The sequence below is a fragment of the Ursus arctos genome, unplaced genomic scaffold (assembly GCF_023065955.2).
Source record: "Ursus arctos isolate Adak ecotype North America unplaced genomic scaffold, UrsArc2.0 scaffold_36, whole genome shotgun sequence".
NCBI classification, from domain to species: Eukaryota; Metazoa; Chordata; class Mammalia; order Carnivora; family Ursidae; genus Ursus; species Ursus arctos.
Window position 1 is genome coordinate 18,565,695 of NW_026623050.1, and position 24,507 is coordinate 18,590,201.

The window sequence follows — 24,507 nt, forward strand, 5'->3', positions numbered from 1 at the left end:
ACACCACAGAGCTCTTCAAAAATGATGGGGGCACCTTTCATATATGTATTTCTCACAGCTTTGATCAAGGAAGTATACTCTGGAACTTCTCAGAAGACATAGTGAGAGGGTGAATGGAGTTTTTACTTAGCATTCCAACCTCCCTAAAGCTTCACATACCTTTTAAAATCAATGTCTCAAAGTTATACCATAAGAAACTAAATAAAGAAGAGCAAAGTAGAGCAAGGTGAGTCAAAGGAAAGATATAAAAAGAAATAATAAATATTTAAATGAAATAATATTAATAAACAATAAAAATAATAAATATTTAAATAAATCATGAATGATGTTGGGAAGACAACCAGTTGAGAAAATTAATAAGTGAGTACCGTGCAGCTGTAAAAATGAATGCTATCATTATATACTACAGAGAAATAATCTTTACAATGTACTGGCAGTTGAAATAAATCAAGGTGGAAAAAATGTGTATATATTATGCTTTTATGTATTGAAGAAAGAGGCGTTTATAAAAATATACATGTGCTCTATTATATTTTATAAAACAGTGGAAGAAAAAAACATTAAAATTGGGAAAGGACAGAATAGGTGGAACAGACAGGAACAAAAACAGAGTTTTTGAAGTATACTTTGCTTTAGGAATTTGACTTTAGAATCTTGAAAAGAGTTTACATAATGATAAAATGCAATTGAGTTAAAAGAATTTTTTAAAAAAATCTTAAACTGAGTAGTCATATTTTTATTAATAGCGTTAGTGCTTTTATTATCTTACTGTTATATATGATACATGTATTGTGAGATAAATCAAATGAGTAATTATCTCTGTGTCATTAAGAACTATGATTTTTGTTATGGGAAAAAGGATATAAAGATGTAAGATCAATAAAGCTAAGTAAAAATATTGCATTCCTGAATTTCAATTGAAGTATCAGTATGAATTTACTGTGTATTTTGGCTTCATTAAAAAAATACAGAGTTCTTAAAGACTTCCACTAATTACAGAATCATTTTTCATGGACCAAACTTCTCTTTAATAACAACTTGGAAATTTGGACAAAATACCAAAAGCATCAATTTGAAGACAGAGCTTTCAAGGCTGCCAAGATTTAAGGAGAAAAAATTCCAGAGATTAGAAAAGTTCATGAAGTGAGATATTGTGCAGTATTTTTCCCTTTGAGGAATTTAATGATATATAATGAGTTTGGATTGAGAAAGCAAAACAAAAAGTGGTAGCTCTAGCTCAGTGCCTGGGAAGCTGAGATACATGTTAGTCAGCATTGTGGTCCTGAGGAAAACTGGAGTTCAGGGTGGGCCAAGGAGAAGGAGTACTGTTAATTTCAGACTTCTGTTTAGAAATCTGTAGTGAGCTACCCCCAGGGGTAACGGTAAACCAGAAACAGACTAACACACAGGAAAGAGTATGATAAAATTTCAAAGAAGCTCATTCCCAGTCAAGGACTAAAGTGATTTGCTGGTTTTTTTTTTTTTTTTTTTTTTTTTTTTTTTTTAGATTTTATTTATTTATTTAGCACAAACCAGAGGAGGGAGGCAGAGAGAGAGGGAGAGAGAATCTCAAGCAGACTCCATGCAGAGCACAGAGCCTGAGGTGGGGCTTGATCTCACAACCCTGAGATCATGATCTGAGCTGAAACCAGGAGTGGGGACATCCAACTGACTGAGGCACCCAGACACCCCTAAGGTGATTTGATCTTATTTTACCACCTGAACAAAAGTAAAAATTGTTTCTGGAAAAAGATAATATCAACCAGAACCTCTCATTATCTCTCTCTCTCTCTCTTTTTTTAATAAGGAATGTCTGGTATTCAATGAAAAATTGAAACATAGCACAGTACAGGATCAAATGACCAAAACCTAAGATAAAATACTACGTAATATAATTAGACCCACAGGTGATAAGATAGAGAAATCAGACATGTCTGTAAACTAGCTGTAATTAATAAATCAAAAAAATGATAAAATAGAGAAAATCCCCCAGAGAACTTCAATCTATATTAAAAAAAAAAAAAAAGTCAAACAGAGGCACCTGGCTGGCTCAGTCAGAAGAGCATGAGACTCTTGATCTCAGGGTCATGAGTTTGAGCCCCAGGTTGGATGTAGAGATTAGTTAAATAAATAAATAAACTCTAAAAAAAGAGAGAAAACTTGCTAATTACATCACACTTTTAAAAAAGTAAAATAAAAATCCCAGTACTATGCATATATAAAAAATGAAAGTAAGGGCCCAATAGATTGACTTAAAAGGAAACTGGATACAGAAAAAGGCAGATTAATGAAATTATAAAGTAGATCAGTAGAAAATATGCAGACTGAAGCACAGAGAGGAAAAAAATAGAGAAACACAAAAAGTGTAAGAGACATATGAGACATATGTCTAACCAATGTATAATTGGAGTCTCAGAATGAAAGAAAGAAGGATAGTGCAGAAACAATATTGGTGGGGATACTAGCCATAAATTTTCCCAAACCCGAAAGACATGAATTCTCAGATTCAAGAAGCTTTATAAACTCCAAGCAATATAAATACAAGAAAAGTGTACCAAGGCACATATTAGTTAAACTGCTGAAAATCAATGTGAAGAAAAAAAAAAGTTTAAGCTTTCAGAAAAAGAAAAAAGACATTCCTTTTAAAGGGGGAGCAATAAAATTTATAGATGACATCTCAAAAGAAATCATGGAAGCAATAAAAAACTTTGTAGTTCTGAAAGAAACTACCAGCCTAAAATTCTATATCCAGTGAAACTATTCTTCAAACATAAATGTGAAATACAGACATTTTTGGCAAAACAAAAATTTGACAGCATTCATCATTTTGAAAAAAAAAAACACTTAAAATTGGTGAAACTTATAGTATGTAACTTACACATCGATAAAGCTAATTTAAAAAGAAAAATAAATATTAAAAGGAGTTGTTTAAGCAGAAATAAAATGATCCCAGAGGAAAACATGGAAATATGGGAAGAAATGAACACTAGAAAGAATAAACATGTGTAAATCTGAGTGAATATTGGTTGTACAAAATGGTAATTTTAATGTCTTCCGAATCTAAAATCTGAAGAGAATTAAAATACATGTCAAAAATAGAACAAAGTTCAGGAATTAATGTGTCCAAAGTCCTTATAGTTTCATGGGAATGGTGAAAGTAGTAATTTACATTCATCTCCATTAACTCAAGGATACATGTTATATTCTTTATGACAACCACTAAGAGCAGAATAGAGAAACATATAACTAACAAGCTAATATCTTTTAATAAAAGATTGCTCTAATAAAGGATTTGAACATCTTTTTTATATTTATTACTAGGTACCTTATATTACTGTTGCTATTAGAAATGACATTTAAAAAAATACTATTTCTGGGATGCCTGGGTGACTCAGTCGGTTAAGCATCTTCCTTTGGTTCACGTTGTGATCCCAGGGTCCTGGATTCGAGTTCTGCTCAGGCTCCTTGATCACTGGGGGCCTCGTTTTCCCTCTGCCTTCTGCTCCCCCTGCTTGTGCTCTCTCTCACTCTCTCTCTCTCTCTGTCAAATAAATAAATAAAATCTTTAAAAAAATAAAAAAATATTATTTCTAACATATTGCTAGTATATAGACATTTAATTATTTTTATATACTAATTCACATCTAACCAACTAGCTACATTCTCTTATCTAGAATAGTAATTTTTTTGGAGTTTCTAACAATCTTATCATCTGTGAGTATTGACAGTTTTTCCTTGTTTTATGTCTTTTTCTTCCTCTTGTTTTATTAGTTTGTTGGTAATGCAATGTTGAATAGAAGCAGAGATTCTGGAAACTGTGTCTTATTTCTGATGTTTAAAGGAAACTTTACATATGGTATTTGCTGTTGTTTTTTGTTAGATAACCCTTATGAGGTTGATGAAGTTCCTTTCAATTTGTAATTCACTAAAAATTAAAGTATGAATATAAAATTAATTATGAATATTATAAAATAAATTTATATATCTACTCAAATCATTTCCTTTTTACTTATTCACCTGTTAGTGTAGTGAATTACATTCACAGATTTTTCTAAAGCTAAACCACTCTTGAATTTTTGGAGTAAGCTCAACTTGGTAATGATACATTTTGTACACATTGCTCAATTCGGTTTGCCAATACTTTATGATTGTTGCATCTATGTTTATAAATGAAATTGACCTGTAATCGTTGTCTCTTGTGTTGTCCTTACCTAGTTTCCATATCAAGATTATACCATTTTCATGCAATTGGGAATATTCACTCTATTTTCTAATTTCTGGAAACATTTACATATGGATGAAAGAGTATACTTCTTGGAAGTTTTTAAAGCTTATTTTTAATGTCATCTGGTTCTGGAGTTTTCACTGTTGGAAGATTATATGTTAATTCATTTTTTACTTCTTGAGTCCCTTTGGAAAGTATATTTTTCTGGAAATTTCTTTGAATTGTTTAAGTGATCAAATTATGTTTTAAATTTGTTGATATGAAACTATTTTTTTCTATTTTATTTTAATTCCCTAACATATTTCTAGGTTTTTTTAAATTGCTACTATGTTTGGATTTTATTTCTTTACCAATCAGTCTTTCTAGAAATTTATTTATTTATTTGTCATTTCAAAGAATCAAATTCTGTTTTTATTGTAGTCTGTTTTCTAATTAATTAATTTCTGTTTTTAATATTATCTCGTTTTTCTAGTTGCTTTTGTTTATTCTGTTATTCTTCTTCTTCTAGCTTATTAGTTTGAACACTTAACACTGTTAATTTTCAGCCTGTCTTCTTTTTAAAGCTATACATTTCTCTCAAAGTACCGTGTTAGTTCCATCCCACAAGTCTTGATACGTAGCTTGTTCTTTTTCAATTTGGTCACTCCATTCCTCTTGCTTACACAGATCTACAATGCCTTAAGACTATGGGTTTTGTAATCTATTCAGATTTGCAGTTGTTCTCAGTGGGAGTGTTGGCCTTTTTTAAGTTAGTCCACCCTAAACAAAAGTGGAAGCACCACTAATTCTTTCTTCAACTGGTCACTTTTTTTAATAGACTTTACTTTTTCGAGTAATTTTAGGTTCATAGGAAAATTGACAAGAAAGTACAGAGAGTTCTCATGTATTCCTCATACCCCCCTAACACTACCTCTCTACTTATCAACATCTCCCACCAGAGTGGTACATTTGTTACAATCAGTGAATCTACATCATTATCACCAGCAGGCCATAGTTTCCATTCGGGTTCACTCTTGTGTTGTACATTCTATGGGTTTTGACAAATGTAAATGACATATATCCACCATTATGGTATCATACAGAGTAGTTTCACTACCATAAAAATCTTCTGTGCTTTACTTATTCATCTCTCCCTCCCTACAGCCCCTAGCAATCACTGATCATTTGACTATCTTCATAGTTTTGGCCTTTCCAAACTCATACAGTCAGAATCATATAGTATGTAGCCTTCTCAGACTGGCTTCTTTCACTTAGTAATATACATTTATAATTCCTCCATATTATTTCATGATTTGATAGCTCATTCCTTTTTAGCACTGAATAATAGTCTGTTGTCTGAATGTACCATAGCTTATTTATCCACTTACCTACTGGACATCTTGTTTACGTCTAAGTTTTGGCAATTACCAATAAAACTGCTATAAATACCTGTGTGCAAGTTTTTATGTGGACATAAGTTTTTAACTCATTTGGTTAAACACCAAGGAGCCTAATTATTGAATGGTATGGTAAGAATGTGTTTAGCCAACTGTCTCCCAATGTAGCTGTACCATTTTGCATTTCCTCCAGCAATGAATGAGAGTTTCCTTCCAGCATTTAGTGTCAGTGTTTCGGATTTTCACCATTCTAATAAGTGTGTAGTGGTTTCTTTTTTTAATTTGCAATTTCCTAATAACATGCAGTGTTGAGCATCTTTTCACATGTTTGTTTTTCATCTGCATATCTTCTTTGGTCAGGTGTTTGTTCATATCTTTTGCCCATTTTAATGTCAGGTTCCTTTCTTATTGTTGAGTTTTATGAGTTCTTTGAAAATTTGGGTAATAGCCTTTATTAGATAATGTATTTTGTAAATATTTTCTCTTATTATGTGGCTTTTCTTCCTATTTTTTAATAGTGTTTTGACAGTGTTCTCTGGAGGGAGAGAGAGCAAAAGTTTACAATTTTAATGACATCTGTCTTATCGATTATATCTTTCATGGGTCATGCTTTTGGTGTTGTATCTAAAAAATTATCACCAAACCCAGCATCATCTAGATTGTCTTCTATCTTATTTTCTTCTAGGAATTTAATGTTTGTGTTGAGGTCTGTAATCCATTTTAAGTTAAGTTGTGTAAACTATGTAATGTTTGTGTCTAGATTTTTTTTTTAATATGTAGATACCCACTTGTTCCAGCACCATGCTAATCTGGTTGTTAAGTTATTCCATGAGTTTATTTTATTTCATTTTTTAAAATTGTAGGATAGTTAACGTACAATGTCATATTAGTTTCAGGTGTACAATATATTAATTTGACAATTCTATACATTACTCAGTGCTTAACAAAATAAATGTAGGCACTATCTGTCACTATACAACATTATTACAGTATTATTGACTTATTTCCCTATGCTGTACTTTTCATCTCCATGACTTATTTATTTTATAACTGGAAGTTTTTACCTCTTAATCCCCATTACTTATTCTGGATTTCATTGTTAAAAGCTAATTTTGTTTATAAGTAACTTGATTTTTTTTATAATCTTTTTTCACCTTGTTTATACCAATTTAAATAATTTTATGCACAGTCATCTTAAGTCTGTGTCTGATCATTCCAATATCTGATATTTGTCAGTTCAATTTTTGTGGCTGGTTGGTTCTGCTCTTAGTCATGGTGGCCTACCTCCTATGTTTATATTATTTTTTATTGTGAGCTTATGTTTTGTCAAACTTAACTGATATATCAAGGAACTTGGGCTGATTATGCATTTCTCAAAAAAAATTAGTGTTTATTTCTGTCAGGTGTCAGGAACATTATTATACTGGGACCACTGATTGAATTTCTTGGCATGTTGTTCCCATGACTAAATACATAGCAGACATTTGAGCCTCAGACCCATCTGTGAGCTGGTCTTTGGTTAAAAATTATCAGAAAATACTATTGTTATTGTCATTACTATTACTTTCTATGTAGAAATGTGAAGACAAGTTTTCATACTGTCTCATTTGTACCAAGCAAATTTTTATCTAGCTATCATTATGAGTCTGTAGCACCTTCAAGTATACTGGCTTTAGGTGGAGTTTTCAGATTCAGCTCCAACTTGGGAATGGAAGACTCTACTTATACCACTGCCAAGCGGTATTACCACTAGCCTCCAAGTTCTATGTTCTGGTTAATGGCATTTGCCATCAGGATAATCTCTAGTGACTTAACATTCTGGTTTCTGGATCTATTCACTTAACATTTTGTTTTCAACTCTCTTTTAAGTATTTCCCTCCTTTTTAATGAGCTCAGCAATGCATATGTGTTAAAGTTTATACATCATCTTAGGGGTTTTACAGAGAGACCACTTTTCAAAATATTCAGTCTAACATACTTTCAGAAGCTGAAGCCTGCATGTTCTGTTTATATATCAACTCATAGATTCATTGTCTCTTCAAATCTGAGGGTATTGCTTAGATTTTTTTAAGTTCCCCCTGTCCTCCAAATTATTTTTTTCCAGGGGCTATGTGTCTTACTGTTTATTTTTATATCTTTCTAACATTCTATGGAGGTTCCTCAAATGTCTGGTGACCTTAGCTTGTTTATTTATATTTAAATTGAGATAACAGAAATTCTGATTGAGACTGTGTTATATACCAACAGAACTATTTAACTGTTGTGTGATAAAGTGCAGAACACACAGTAGCAGGGGGAGCCCTAAAAAAACACAACGAAACCCCTGAAGATCTTCTCTTGAAACCGTCTTAAGAATTTCTTAACAGAGGAAACTTCTGACATCTTTATCTATGGGGTAGATGCCCAACTGTCTTGAAGGTGCTCCATGAAGGAGCAGAGGAGGGATTGGAGGTGGTGATTCACTGTTTTCTTGACCAACTTTCAATTCATTAAAATTTTTTTTTAGTTCCACGTTTTACTCTGGCTCTATTATTTTTGGTGTTTCTGAGACTCAACCTTTCTCTGGTTTTGCCAGATTATTGGTATCCTTCTAAGCTGTAAACCTCTCTGCTTATTCTGGGCTGTGACTTTTTCCTCCTGTGCCAACAGATACCACTTCACCATCTGCTTAACTTGTGGAAACATTTTTCCCAGTGATGAACTCTCCCATTTTCTTAGTTGTTAAGATTTTATTTTTTCCCTTTATTACTTTGATAGTGAGATTTCTGGAGGAAAAGGATATAAAGTCACAGGGTCAATCCAATTTTTTTCTAAACTAGAATTTTAATGTAACTGAATTCTTACTATAGTAGTTGGGTGGAATGTCTTACTCTATTGAGGTGTTTAGGTACTGTAACAAAATACCATACACTGGGTGTGAACAACAGGAATTTATTGCTCATAGTTCTGGAGCCTAAAGTCCAAGATTAAGGTACTAGCAGATTCAGTGACGAATAGGAGCTTTCTTCCTGGTTCATAGAGGTTGGTCTTCTCACTGTATCTTCATTCGGAAAAAGGGGCACGGGAGCTCTCTTGGGCCTCCTTTATAAGGGTAATAATCCTTTCCATGAGGGCGCCATCCTCATGCGCTAACTGCTTTTCAAAGGCCTCACGTCTCAATACCATCACTTTGGGGAATAGGTCTTAACGTATGAATTTTGGAGGAACACGATATTTAGTCCATTGCATAGTTTTCCCAGTTCAGGTAGCTATACATATGGGTATATGTGAAAGGATTCTTCAGCTGAGGCATTCTGATGTTGAGAAGAAAGCATGTTGGAAATAGGTGACTTCGTGCTTTCAAGATAGATTCCATAACAATTAAGAACATTGTCTCTGAATTCAGGAAGATCCAGGGTCAAACCCTAGCACTGCCACTTAACATTTTGTTCTGTGTGACCTTAGGTAAGTCACTTTGCCTCTCTGAGCCTCACTTTCCTCATCTTTAAAAAGGACATATTCATAGTTACCTCCTAGACTACATGAAGGGATTAAATAAACATCACATAGTGAATATTGAGCGAAGGCTACTCCTGTAATTACTGTAACCTGTAATAAGAGCTATATACAGTTTGTTCCACATGGTCATGTACAGTCTTATCCATGATGCCGTATTCTTTAGACATCACTTTGCGTTTGCTCAGACTTTAGCTGAGAAATTCATATTGATTTCCATATGAGGTCATTTTCCTTTCAGTACATCCTGAAAGATGGCAGGCTTTCTGCCTCTCTAATCTTGAAGTCTCTGCCCATGTGTGTTGGTCACCAGATCCTCTGAAATATAGTCAGCATTCTTTCATACAACATTGTGATGGAAAAGAGCTAAACAACTTCTCTTCTTAGAGTCCAACTGAAGATGTTTATCTACCATTGTACAAGACCATGATAATTCTTACTTAATTAACAAGCCTATGAGGTACAGGTAGAGGTTTTATTACTCTTACTTAAGAAATGAAAAAGTTGAGATGCAGAGAGTTTAAGTTGTGTACCTTGTGCCTTTAGATTAGAAATTTCACCTTATTCTGTCCCTCCCATGGTTGTTGAGGGAATGTCTTAAACTTTAAGTCAGACTCTCCTTTTCCCCCTGAAGTTTCCAGCCTTATTTCCTGCACTTCAGCTTTGTGACTGTGATGGATTTGCTGAAAACTGGGTGGCTGGAAAGGCGAGGAGTTTGAATGGTATACAAGATGTATGCAAATTTCTAAGTGCACAAATAATGATTGATAGAGGTTGTTCTAATACGTGAATTACCTGTAAATGTATTTTTGTGATTTGATTTAGGTTGGTGGATCTAACCTTAGAGGTTCCAAGTAATGAGGCATTAACTTCACTGCTATTTTTTTCAAACTACCACAAAATATAAGCACATTTCAAAAAATGAATCAGATGATGATAGTTGTTTTATGGGTGGTATTTTAAATGTCATTATTGCCATTGCAAACTCAAGCAAAATGAATCTGGTCATTTTAGCAAAATCCCCAGTGAGCAATAGCATCCATTCAGAGGCAAGTCTCACATCTTGGTAGGTTTGTCCACAGCTGCTTGAACGGGGCATAAGGCTGTGTAGGTCTTCTTTTCCAGATTGAGGAGGGCTCTTCTGGGTTAATTTTCTGATTTAGCCATTCAGGGCTAGCTCCTAAAAGAAACTGGAAAATTTGTGTTTAGGGTTTAGAGTATTTATGTGCCTTTTTCCCTAAGAGAGTTGTCAGCTCCGCTATTCCAAGCGTCAACTTAAACTTTTATTATCCTCCCTCCTTGACTTCATTACTGGGTTCTCTTTCTCTCTGTCCAGTTCTATACAAACTTTGACCTGATGTTACACTCTCTCTCTGGTTCTGACCTTGCACTTCCATAGACTCCTGCTCCTAATAAGTACACCCTGGAACCTCCCACTAAAATCTCAAGCAACAGACTTCCCCAACACAGCCCAGCTCAGCAACCCTGCATTGGTCAGGTCCTCATAAGCCCCAACCTCCATCTGTTCAGGTAAGGGAAGCAGAATAGAAGAACCCTCTTCTTTGTGGCTCAGTATTTAGCTGGTCCCTTCTTCCTTCTCCATACATACATGCTGCCCTCAGAACTGCCATTTCTTTCAGTTTCATGTGACTGATAACTCCAAGCAGTGTTTCGTAAACTTTTTAACCACCAAGGACACTACTTACTATGCCACCTTCCATAGATGCCATGTTTTGAAAGATTTTTTAATCTGCCAAGTTTTATTAATTCATTTTTATTTATTAATTAATCAAATACACAAATGCCAATCAGATTTTTGTTGCTGTTGTTGTGATAAGACCACTTAATGTGACATCTACCTGCCTAATTTAAAAATTTTCAAGTGTACAGTACAGTTATTGACTATAGATACAAGATTGTCAACAGAGCTCTAGAGCTTATTTATCTTACTTGACTAAAATTTAATGCCTGTTAATGACTCCCTAGTTCCCCTCCTCCCAGCTCCCAGAAACCACCATTCCACTTATTGATTCTATGAATTTGACTATTTGGATACCTCATGTAAATGGAATCAAGTAGTATTTGTCTTTCTGTGACAGACTTATTTCACCTAGTATAATGTCTTTAAGGCACATCCATGTTGTTGCATATTGCAGAATTCCTTTCTTTTTAAAGGTTGAAGAGAATTACATTGGGTGTTTATACCACATTTTATTTATCCATTCATTTGCCAAGGGACATTTAGGTTGTTTCTACATCTTGGTTATTATGAATAGTCCTGCAATGAATGTAAGAGTGCTATATTTCTTCAAGATCCTGCTCCCAATCCTTTTGAATAAATACACAGAAGTAGGATTGCAGGATCGTATGGTAGATCTATTTTTAATTTTTTGAGGAACCACCACACTGTTTTCCATAGCAGCTTTGCCATTTTGCATTCCCATCAATAGTGTGCTCTAGTTCTAATTTCTCCACAACCTCTCAACAGTTCTTGTCTTTTTTTTTTTTTTTTTTTGATACTAGCCTTCCTGACAGTTGTCAGGCGATATCTCGCTGTGGTTTTGATTTGCATTTCCCTGAAGATTAGTTGCATTGGTGGCATTGTGGTGAGCAGAGCTGCTTTCCAATCAGCTTTCATCAGTACTAGATAACCAGGTTTACCACACAGACTTGATATCATCATTCCAGCCAAAAGCAAAGAAACTTAAATTGTAGTTAGCCTTTGTAGCCTTATTAATATTTTCCATTCAGCACTTCTATATTAGAATCTTTACTCATAAGTTGCAACTACTGATAATTGTTTTTTTCTGTCAGTGGGAGTTAATCTGAACAAGGGAAAAAGTTTCAAGCTAGAGAGATAAAACTCAAAAGGGAAAATCATGCAGTTGCTAATGAATGATATCTAGGGACATTTGGAACTTCTTGGACATCTGAAATAATTCTTATGAAGTCAGATCTTCAGTTAGACTGTGAGCTAGAAATAGAAAGTGCACCTAAGAAAAATCTAATAGAAGAAATTTCAGGGAGAACGTTGGTCATTGTAAATGTCAGTGGCATCCCTGGCATGGTCATAGTTACAATGGTGCAATTAAAGCCAGGTAAATGGAAAAAGTGATTAAAGAAGAGGGTGCTAATGAATAGAGATTCTGTTTAATTGGTATGGGAAAGTATGCATCAGGTGATTCTAATATGAAGCCAGGTTGAAAACCACTGCCTATAATTGGTCTTTAGGCCATTGGTTCTCAAACTTTAAAGTGCATCAGAATCACTTGGAGGGTTTGTTAGAATACAAATTACCCCACCCCAGAGTTTCTGACACAGCAGGACTGGGGTAGGGACTAACCATGCATTTCCAGCAGGCTCCCGGGCAGTGCTGATGCTACTGGTCTGGCAGCTACACCTTGGGAATCTAAGGTGGTTATTTCTGTACCGTCTCCCACTAGACCGTAAGCCCTGTGAAAGATATGAGCCTTGTCTTGGCCAATTGGTAATATCGTGTCTGGCACATACTGAACATTTCAGAAATATTGTATTATAGATCAGTACATTAAATTTTTGATACAAATCAGTGTTATTTGAGTTTGAGGATGGCAAACTACAAGTTCCGCAGTTATTCCCATGATGATTCCAATCCGAAGTTTCTAGTCCTGCCAGGCTAGTCGCTGTGCTGCCATCACTCTCACCAAGGTTTTCAGGCTGAATCTCCCAACTCAACGACTCAGCCTAAAAGCCTATAAGCTCATCTGTTTTCATCAACTACACTGTAGTTTCCAGTTTTAAGGCATCAAAGATACATCTGTCTGCACTAGTTTGTTTGTTATTTGTTCCTGAACACTCATTTTAGGCAAATTAGTCATATCTAAAATTTTTATTAATTCATTGGAAAATGAAGTTTTGCAACATGTTGTTGGGGAAAATATCCTGATTTAAAAGAATAAAGTTTTGTATTAATGGATATCATAAACATTTCTGCTTTCCTCTTTACCAGGTTCAATAAACACATTTTTAAGAGTGTAAATCTTTCTTTATTTGGCAAAGCATTACTGACCATGCAGCATCTGTGTCCTACATTTAGGGAACACATGGGTGAGCAAGATACAGCCCTGGCTCTCCAGAGCCCCACAGGCCACTGAGCCTGAGGCAGCTTTGTGATGGCCAGAGGTGGTTATCAGTCCCCTATGTGGTCCAGAGTGACATGAAGGAGAGGCCGTGGTCCAGTTCAGTAGGGAGATAGGGCCGGACAGGGGGTAGGGGTGCCAACTCTTAGAAAGGAAACATTTTTATTCCTCACTTGGTGAATCCTTCTGAAGCTGCTTTTAATAAAGAATAAAGAAAAAAAGATGCTTCTTATGACCCAAATAATGAGTAAGTTCTATTTCAGAAATATAGGGAACAAATAGGCTTCCTTGGTAAAATTAACTTATTTATAAGGACAAAAGTGAGATTCTGGGATCCATGGGAGTTTTGTTGGTTATTGGTGCCTGTATCCCATACCTCCAACTACTACACAAACCAATGCCCCCCATACTTATATGCAAACACACACTCATCAAATTTTTTATAATTTTTTCAAGTGGATCCTTTGTTTGCTCTGCTGTATGTCCCAGTGTCAGCCACTCTGATTCCCCAGCAGACATTAAGGATAAGGAAGCAATTACACTCTTGAAAAAGCACATTTATGAACACTTCACATGTCCATTCGAACCCTTTCCCATGGCAAGTCTTGCCTGTGGCTGCCTCTAGATAGGGAAGCCATTTTAAAGCCAGTGTGTGTGTGTGTGTGTGTGTGTGTGTGTGTGTGTGTGTACAATTGTAGCTTCAGAGAGCATTTATACATTTAGAATCCTTTCTTATCTTTGCCTTCTGTTAAAACAAAGATTATAATACTTAATCTTTAAGTGTGGGGCATTACTTTTGAAAAAAGATTTATCCAACCCACAAATACAACTCCTTGGGTTTTCATGGCTTGCAGAGAATACATTCTCTTGTAAAACAAGTTCTTTTAAAAAACCTCATTGATTTTTAGATGGGCTTTGTGGTTAGGGTGTGCACATTGATTTCTATTCAGGAATACCTCTGGAGTTCTCTTTAGATGGGCCAGTGTGCTTGTCTTACTACAGAGCTATGGTGAGATAATTTCAATCTAAACAGGATATTTTTTCTTTACTATTGAGCATGTTTTAGATTTTGTTTTTCTGAATCATTTTTAGTCTTAAATGAAAGGAAGATGTGCATTTCTACTCTACTCGATTTTCAGGCTGAGTACTTTATTTTGCACATCTTTTTCTCATCAGAAACTATACTTGAGAAGAAGCACTTCTTTTTTCTTGTTTCTCTGTCTGTGGAACTTCTCTGTTATTCTGTACATCTGTAATATCTTTGTAGAGGCCCGATTTGGGCTTGGCTTTAATTCCTCAAAGAATTCCACTTTAAAATAATTGTCTACTTAACCCTGTGGACAAAATCATGGGCTACAATATTCATAGCTTAAAATGTTAATTTAACTCAGGAACAAGATATGAGAAACAAAAACGCAGGATGAGCAGAGACATTATCTTACACATTTTGGAGTAGTACAAAAGGGGAGGATAATTGTATCTCTGTCCAACAGTTGTTTTGAGGATTAAATTAATTAATACCCATAAAGCAATTATAAGAGTGTCCAATTCTGTATGTGATCAATAATTGTTAGCTAGTATTATTACTATCTGAAAAAATAAAACATGAAACTTAAAATAGCATTTACACCCAGCATTTTGTGGTGGAGGAATCTGGTCAAGGATTATAAATACCCAATTCTATGTTTATTTCAAATTCTCTACTCCCTTACCTTTTACTCTTCCATCATTCTAGATAGCAGTCAATGTATTTCTACATGGAAAAGAAAACAGCCTCTCGCTCTCCTAACTGCTCACTTTATGAAGGAGATGGTGATGTGTAAGGCACACACAAAACAAGTAATAATAATATTAACAACCACAACAGCATCAAAATCCTTTCTTGAGGCCATCTTTTTCTAAGTCTGGGCTTGTTGTTGACTGGCCACTGGTTCAACAGTCAGAGGGCTCTAGGTTTGGGGCTACATAAGCAGCTCTCCCTCCAACAGTATGACTCTCTGCTAATTGGAATAAGAAGTTAATCTCTCTCCAACTGAACCCAGCTGAGTCTCTGAGAGCAGTGATGTATTTAAAAGATCTCTGGCAGTCCAGGGCATGTGGCACTAACCGGATTTAGCTCATTAGCAAATCCGCAAGGCCCTGCTGACACTGCACCCGGAATAAAATACATGAGGCCAGCCCGTGCCCTGTGGGCACCTACAGCATGACTACATAATAAAAAGGCATTTATTAATAATCTCATTGGTCACACAATACAAAGGAAGGCAACAAGAAGTCAAATGCTGTCATTTGTCGTGACTAGAGAAGCATAATTAAAATAAGTGTCATGTGATTAACCTTTGAAAAATTAATCTGGTATGAAAAAAGGCACAAAAACAAGAAAGATAGGCTCTTAAAATTAATTTAATACAATAGGCAGCTGTTCTATACATGTGGTTCAAATTTCATGTGCTTGTGAAACGTTAGAGCCATTGATAGCAAATAGCAATTAGTAAATTTAGCGGGTAGAATGTCTTTTATTAAAGACAACAGGAGGCCAATTAGTGTGTCTCGTGCCAAACAGGGTAGGATTTTGGTGCCGTTTATCTGGGTTTGAATGCAGGTTCTTCCATTTACCAGCTGTGCATCCTGGGGCAATATTCTCAACCTTTTAGTAACTCAGTTTCCACATCGGCAAAATGGGGATATGAATATATCTCATGTGATTTTTGTGATGATTAAATAAGATCGTATAGCTGAAGCTCTCAGCATAGAGTTGGGCACATTGTTAAGATTAGTGATGATCAAAAGCACTTCAGTCCTTGATAGGCAAAAGGAAGTTTGCTCTGCGCAGAAAACATGAAGTGCACACTCAGCACTGTGATCTATGATGCGTCAATGCTGGTCAATGGAGTTTTTTTCAGGGTTTTGCTGGCAGTGATCTTATCTTGTGATTTAAAGTCTAGAGTGGTGCATTGGTAATCCTGAAGGAATGTTACAGGCTCCGGTAGGACATGTTTCCTGAATGTTAGAGAGTAACATTTGTACACTTGGTCTAGCCCCCAGAATGCTTAACTCAAAACCTACAGGGGTCAAGCAGTAACCCAACAGGTCAGGAAGTTTTGCTGGGGGATATTCAGACAACAGGCTAACATTTACTCTCGAGTGGAGGCAACTGCCACTTGGATAAGGCCACTTTTTGCTATATGAAAAGGTAAGTCCGAAGTTGCCAGATTTCCCAGTTTTTACAAGGGATGCTAGAAATACTGATTTTCATGGGAAATGTTCTATTTTTAAAAACACTCTGTTGGTCACATGCAGACCTTCATCCGGGGCTGGGACTAAGGTAAGGCAAGTGAGGCATTGGCTTCAGGTGCAGCATTTAAGGGGGTGATCCAAAATTCAAAAGTGATCAAGATTAGTAATAGCTTTTTTTTTTTTCTGGAAGATGAGTAATATCTTAATGCAATATTTTAAAAATAAAAATTAAAGCAAAAAATTCATAATGAAGAAATTATCAAAATCTTGGTAAAGACAGTCTCAGTATTATTTATTTTTCCTTCTGCCACAGGCTATGACTTAGCTCTGAGTGACATTGCCTTCAGCCTTTATCTCGACTCTAGCACATTGCTGGCACCCTAATGGCAGGCCATTGCCAGCTTTGCACTGGACCAGTTCATGGAACAACCAGGCTACTGCCCCAAATAAAATAGTTGTATAAATTATCAACTAGTGTTAAGGATACACTCAACTTCATCTTTATACAATAAAATCTCACTAACATCACCTAAAGAGGAACTAATGAAAAGTCAGAATTAATCTATTTGCAAATCAAAAGGTTGTGTTGCTTTCTAAATAATCATCAAAAAAAATATTCTGCTAGCAAAATGGTTTCAAATAAATGCTCCACTTTTATGAACAGAAGAAAAGAGATTTAAAAATAGGCAGTAACTGGGTGCCTGGGTGGCTCAGTCGGTTAGGCATCTGCCTTCGGCTCAGGTCATGATCCCAGGGTCCTGGGATGGATCCCCTGTCGGGCTCCCTGCTCAGCGAGGAGTCTGCTTCTCCCTCTGCCTCTGCCTCTCCACCGGCCTCATTCTCGCTCTCTCTGTCAAATAAATAAATAAAATCTTTAAAAAAAATAGGCAGTAAGATAGGCATTCTTGAGTCAAAATCTCTTTGAGATTGTAGGCAACATTTTGAATGTGTTCTGCTTCTTGCCTTTCATACTATTCTTATGAGGCCTGGGACTCCCAGAAGACCAGGAATTATTATAATATAGCACGAAGGTGAGAACACAGGCTTTGAAGCCAGTTAGACTTGGTTGAAATGCTGCTTCTACCCTACTGTGATACCTTGGACAAATCAAATAATGTCTTTCTCAGTTTTCTTATCTGTAAAATAGGACCATGTCATAGGTTTGTTATAGAGACCGTAGTCGATAATGTGTCACGTTCTTTCTCTTTTTCTTCCAATTTTTATTTAAATTCTAGTTAACATATAGTGTAATATTGGTTTCAGGAGTAGAATTTAGTGATTCATCACTTATACATATACCACCCAGTGCTCATCACAGCAAGTGCCCTCCTTGTCACATTATCTCTTTACTCTTGGCCTGGCCACACACACTTGGCATGTGGCAGTTGTTCCTATCATTTATACTCCAAACCATTCCCTGCCAACATCCTCAAAAACACATGATTAATTTAAGTAAGTTAAATATGTTCTTTATTATGCTATTAATTTGCTTACTCATCTTTTCTTCAAAAATAGCACAAATTTCAGCTTCCGTTTGGGTGGAATTACCACAAATCCTGAATTTAATAAGGCCCAAGTTAGAAAAATTTAACTGTCCTTGATATAGCAAGTTTTTCCCCCAATAAATTACAATGAAAAAAAAGGTAGCATTAAAACAATAAACTGTAGAAATAGATGACTGCAGCCTTATTGCGCATTCTGGGGGAAGAATGACCACTGACCAGTCAGTGGCACAACCTACCAGACTACCAGGGTGCCATGGTATGTGGCCTGGTAGAATTAGCCATAGAATTCAGCTTTAGCAGCCAGGGTTTTTTTTGGTGTTAAGCTTTGCAATAACATTCCTGCTGTCTCTGTATAAACGTGGATGCTGCTGAGGTTAGGAATAGCATCATAACTCAATGGCTCTGGGTTCAAATCCCATTCCTGCCACAGATTTGCTGGGTGACTCAGGGCAAGTTCAATTAACTTAGCCGAGCCTTAGTTTCACCTGTTGTAAATCATTTCCAGCAGGGCTTTCCACTGGTGCCCTGTCATATGCATTCAAGAAAAATGTGAAAACTTGCATAGCTTTGCTATCCTCTGTAATACATCTTTATTTTATGTTCCTTTTCTGCCCCACTATTCTTCTAAGAAGCAGCTGGATTTCTCATTTAATCAGGAAGCCATTTTTTATCATCAATGAAAATGTAAAAACTCTACCAGTTAGAATTGAATATTTATGTCAGGTTCATCTGATTAGAACTTAACTCTATTTCATTAATACAGAAAAATGTCACCCTTTTAACTAATGAAATGCATCCATAATAGAGCTATATTTTTAAAGGCACATCATCACAAACAGCCATATGCAAAATGCCCTTTGGAGTACATGCAAATTCCTCAACTGCAGTCTCTCTTCCTTCTTCTATCCTTCCCTGACCCAAGTGAAAATTCCTATTTACTGGAGAAGGCAAGGTTTCATTATGGAGGAAAACATTTTTGATTGCTTTCCCATCTGAGGAAAATATTCCTGTATTGTCCCCTCACTTAGGTATACTTTAAAGGAGTCATAAAACCTTTAATTTAAAATGTTCAGTGCCACAGATGGCTTTGAATACGTCTTGGAGAAGAGCAGAGGATGTGTTAAAAACATTAGAAGCCAGGCACTTTTGAGGCTGTTCAGCCCCTGCTAGCTGTTCTCCTGGCTGCTCTCCTCCACCATGTTACCAAGTCTGGGATTCAGAGGGTCCTAAGAAAAGGGCTTTTGAAACATTCCCCCAAGTCTGGTTGGGAAGGCCCATCCCTTCTTCCCTGTGGCAGCATCTTCAAGAAGACTTGGCAATAGCAAACAGTAAAGTCTTCAAAAGAAATCACTGAACAGATCCTGTCTCTGGGGCTGCCCTCTTTTCTTCACAATACAGCACTGGCTAGTTTAGCAATAAATGCTGAACCGTGAGCACCAGGCAGTAGACTCTGTGGTTTTTCATCTCTTCTCTCTCTTCCTCTCCCTCCCTTTTTCCTTCTTCCTCTTTCCGTTTCTCCTTCTCCCTTTCCTCTCTTGCTTCCTTTCCTACTTTTTCCACCCATCTATTCATTTATTCGAAAAAATTCATTTAAGGTTCAGTATTGCCAAGTAAAGCATTAGGCTCTGAGAATAAAGGTGAATACCATGAGGGAACCTCTAGTTTAGGGACAGGAGGCCTTCGTGTATTCAATAACCCTAACAATGGGATGTTCTCTGTAATCCAGCTGAAAGGTGAAGGCGGTCACCTCTGCTTACCAGAGTGAGGGAACAGGAAGCAACTTTGAAGTGGCTTGTGAAAGAGCCATCGTGAACTCACCAGCCAAATGTAGAGGGGAAAAGGACATTCCAGGCAGAGGAGGGAAGAAGTAGAAGTATGCATGGTAGAGTGGCAGTACTGAGGCAGCATTGTGTGCTTGGACTGCTCTAAGTGGGTGGTTTAGAGGAACATGGTTGTGGGGACAGGAGGAGTTACAGCTGGACAGATAAGCCAGGAACAGATGAAGGAAGACCACCCAAAAAGATTTCACAGATATCTTTGGACCTTTATTGTGGATCAGACGCTGTTCTTGGTACTTAAGACACAGTCTTCGCTTTCATGAAGCTCATATTATGTGATGAAAAGACAGACAATAAAGAAGCAAGCAGACTCTAATCTGTCAGACACTGATAAATGCTATTAAAAAAAAATAAAACAGGATTGAATAGGGCAGAGACCATTGGGGGCATTCTCCTTCCGATAGGACAGGTGGGGAAGCCCTCCCTTAAGGGCTTCAAAAGAATATGTACTTTTCATATATCCTACTTTCCAGGTGAGACTGGGATAGCTGTACTTTTAAAAAGCATCCCAAGATTCTGATATGTAGCTGGGGTGAAGCAGCTTAACCCCAGGCAGTGGGGCCATGAGTACAATTTACATGAGAAGGATGCCCAGTCTGGGCATGTGCTCTGTGGTTAGCTCATGGTGCAGAGCACCAGCAGCTATGGGGAATGCTGCTTGGAGCTTTAGGCTGGAGAGAGGGAGGCCTATTGGAAGAGAATAGGTCATGAGGAGGTGCTGGCACATGAAATTATATCTATGCCTGCAGAGGCAGAAAATACTTCGGATGAATTGGTGTCAAAGGAGCTCAAAACTTAGGACCCAAAAAGGTAGGAGTTAAGAACTGCCACGGTTGTGTGCCAAACTCTAAGCCAGCCAGCCACCACCTTGGATGGCTTTCCCAGAAAACCCTCATCCAGGAGGTGAAATTCATGTTAACTTTGCATGAAACTAAATGCTCTAATCCAGAGTTCAGTAAACTTTTCTTGTAAAAGAAGACACAATAAAAATTTAGGTTTTGTAGGTCATAGAATCTCTGTCACAATTATTCAACTCCGTCATTGTAGCTCAAGAACAGCCATAGACAATATGTAAATGAATGGGTGTGTCTGTGATCCAAGCTACACCCACTGTGACTCGATTTATAAAAACAGGTACTGTGGGGCACCTGGGTGGATCAGTGGGTTGTGTCCAAGTCTTGATTTCAGCTCAGGTCATGATCTCAGGGTCCTGAAGTCAAGCCCCAAGTCAGCTCTGTGCTAGATGTGGAGCCTGCCTAAGATTCTGTCTCCCTCTCCCTCTGCCCCTCCCCCACCCTCTGCCTCTCAAAAAAAGAAAAAAAAATATATATATATATATAAACAGGCAGCGGGCTGGTTTGGACCGTGGATGGTATTTTCCCACACCCTGCTTTACTCAGGAGATTCTTTGGATTGTGTCCGTAGGCTCTAACAGAAGGAGGTTGATGAGTATTTTACTTTCTTATAAATGAGAATTTTACGTTCTTATTTTTATTAAGCAGCAAGTTTAGACTCTATTTCTAGCTCTGCAGGTCCTGGTTTTGTGCTTCATCAAGCTAGCAGAATTGTCATACACTATAATCACACAGGCGACAATATAGCCGCGTTAAGAGCAGCTGCAGACATCCACACACCTAGGTTTAAGTTCTTCTACCATCCAGTGTGACTTTATCTCACAGAGCCCCAGTTCCCTTTTTGTAAGGGTTGGGCTAGATGACTTTTAAGGCTCTGTCTGGTACTAATAGTCTATTTCTGTGTGCTTTGTTAATTAGCTGGAATGCTAGTGAGATTTGATAAATAGAGACCCAAATAGAAGAGGCAGAGGTCAATCAGATGAGAAATGACACAGGTCTAAAGGAGGGAACTGGCAGCATGGACGGAGACGCCAGCACGCAGGCGACAGATGTTTGTGGTATGATGCCGAGCACACTATTAAAATGAAATGAATGAGTGAGGTTGTCAGTGTGAATGCAATTAGATGGATATGAGTAACATGGGTAGGAAAGAGTAGAAGATGATCATGAAACTCTGAGTCTGAGTGACAAAGGCCTTGCCATACATCAGCTTGGATGAAGGATAGGGAATAGATGGATGCAAACCCCAAAATGGTAACTTAAAATAAATCATGAAGTCAGGGCTGAAGGAGTCTGGCTGAGGATCTTTTAGATGCGGCACATCCACTACCTGCAGTTGGCCTCTACTTTGCCCCACCCAATTCCATCTGGTATATAACTTCCATACAAATACTCCCCAGCACATAGCTTTTACCCTGTTACTTGACTGGTCCGGAAACTGTGGCTCCCTATCAGCTATCTCCTTGTACCGGCATTCTATATCACTGATAACCCAGCCCACCTGAACTTTTAGGTCTAGTCTCATCTTAAACCTCTGTACAAATCCTACATCCCTGGTATCTCATTGACACCTGAGCACACCTGGGCTTTTTCACCTTCATGTCTACCTTGAATCACATGTTTTCCTTACCTGAAGTGTACTTTCTCCCTTTTTAAAATTAATTCATTTATTAATTTATCTATCTGTCTATTTATTTAAAGACAGGGAACAGTTTATTCAAACCCATCAGAGAAATGAACAAGCTTGATTCTGTAACAAAGCATCATGTTTTATTTTATTTATTTATTTATTTATTTATTTATTTATTTATTTATTTTTAAAGATTTTATTTATTTGACAGAGAGACAGCGAGAGAGGGAACACAACAAGAAAGGGGAGTGTGAGAGGAAGAAGCAGGCTTCCTGCTGAGCAGGGAGCCTGATGCAAGGCTCGATCCCAGGACCCTGGGATCATGATCTGAACTGAAGGCAGATGCTTAACGGCTGAGCCACCCAGTGCCCCAAAGCATCATGTTTTAAAGCATAGGTCAGTAATTGTGTATCAGAGTATACACTGCTACATACAAATTCACTGATCAGACCACAAATTTTTAATGTTTAAAACAGAATAATGTTCCCTATAAAAGTAGCACCTTTGTGACATTTTTAACTTTAGTATTCTTCTCCTTCTCCTTCATCCTCTCCTTCAACATAATCCACACCAACCTCCTCATAATCCTTCTCAAAGGCAGCCATGTCCTCCTGAGCCTCAGAAAATTCTCCTTCCTCCCTGCCTCACCCACATACAAGTGAATGGAGGCATGGTTGGCATACATTAGGTCAAACTTGTGGTCCAGGCGAGCCCAGGCTTCAGCAGTGGCAGTGGTGTAGCTCAGCATGCACACAGCGTGCTGTATTTGGCCAGGTCCCCATCAGGGACCACAGTGGGAGGCTGTAATTAATGTCAACTTTGAAGCCAGTGAAGCGCCAGCCCACAAACTGGATGGACTCTTGGTCTTGATGGCGGCTATGGCAGCACTGACATCTTTGGGAGCCACCACACCATGGTACAACAGGAAGCAAGCCATGTATTTACCATGGCAAAGGTCACATTTCACCATCTGATTGACTGGCTCAAAGCATGCATTGGTAATATGCTATAGAAAGCTGTTCATAGTAAGATTTCTCAGCAGAGATGACAGGGACATATGTGGCCAGAGGGAAATAGAAGCAGGGATAGGGTACTAGCTTGGTCTGAAATTCTGTCTGATCAATATTCAGAGCTCCATCAAATCTGAGGGAAGCAGTGATGGAGGACATAATTTGACCTATCAACCTATTCAGGTTAGTGTATGTTGGGAGTTCAATATTGAGGTTTCTATGACAGATGTCACAGATGGCATAATTGTCTACCACGGAGGAAAAATCATAGTGCTCCAGGATGTGCATAGTGAGGATGGAGCTGTCGAGCTCAACTAGAGCTGTGGATACCCAGGTGGCTGGCTAAATGGAGAAGTCCAGCTTGGACTTCTTGCCATAATCAACAGAGAGTTGTTCCATCAGCAGGGAGATGAACCCAGAACCAGTTCCCCTCCAAAGCTGTGGAAAACCAAGAACCCCTGAAGACCTGTGCCCTGGTCAGCCAGTTTTGGAATACAGTCCAAAACAGGGTCAACGATCTCCTTGCTAATGATGTCATGCTTGCAGGCATAGTTATTGGCAGCATCTTCCTTGCCTGTGATGAGCTTCTCAGGGTGGAAGAGCTTGCAGTAGGTGCCACGGTGAACTTCATCATGACTGTGGGTTCCAGGTCTACAAACAAGGCCCTGGGCATGTGCCTGCCAACACCTCTTCTCACTGGAGAAAGTGTGAAGGGATCATTTCCTCCTCTAGTGGTTTTGTCACTTGGCAGCTGACCATCATGCTGGATGCCGTGTTCCAGGCAATAAAGCTCCCAGCAGGTATTGCCAATTTAGACACCAGCCTGACCAATGTGGATGGAGAGGCATTCATGCATGGTTGCCACTTTACAACTGCCAAGCAGATGGTAGAGAGGAAATGGAGAGGTTGTTGCTTCTTACAGAGAGACCCTTAGGCAGTTGATGTAAGAGAAACTGCCCACTTTTTAAAATGTGTCTGAAACCCCTCTGTCTTCAAACTTCACTATTACTCTGAACTTTTCATGCCACCAAGTCCATAGTCCCAAACTCCCCAACACCTAATGCTGTGGTCACTTATTTGGTATTTTTCACATGTTGCGTGACAAAAGAACCCCACACCTGTAGCATGTCTCCTTTATATAAATGTGTAGCCTGTGTGGATTTATATAACCTTTGGAAACTCTGAGAATTTCACTTCTAATTCCCATTTGGGATGACTG

At 37.6% G+C, this 24,507-nt stretch overlaps 1 pseudogene; it reads right to left on the bottom strand.

Moving 5' to 3' along the window:
* Positions 1-22,799: 22,799 nt before the first annotated feature.
* On the bottom strand, positions 22,800-24,144 carry LOC113269738 (tubulin alpha-1A chain-like; annotated as a pseudogene).
* Positions 24,145-24,507: the final 363 nt, after the last annotated feature.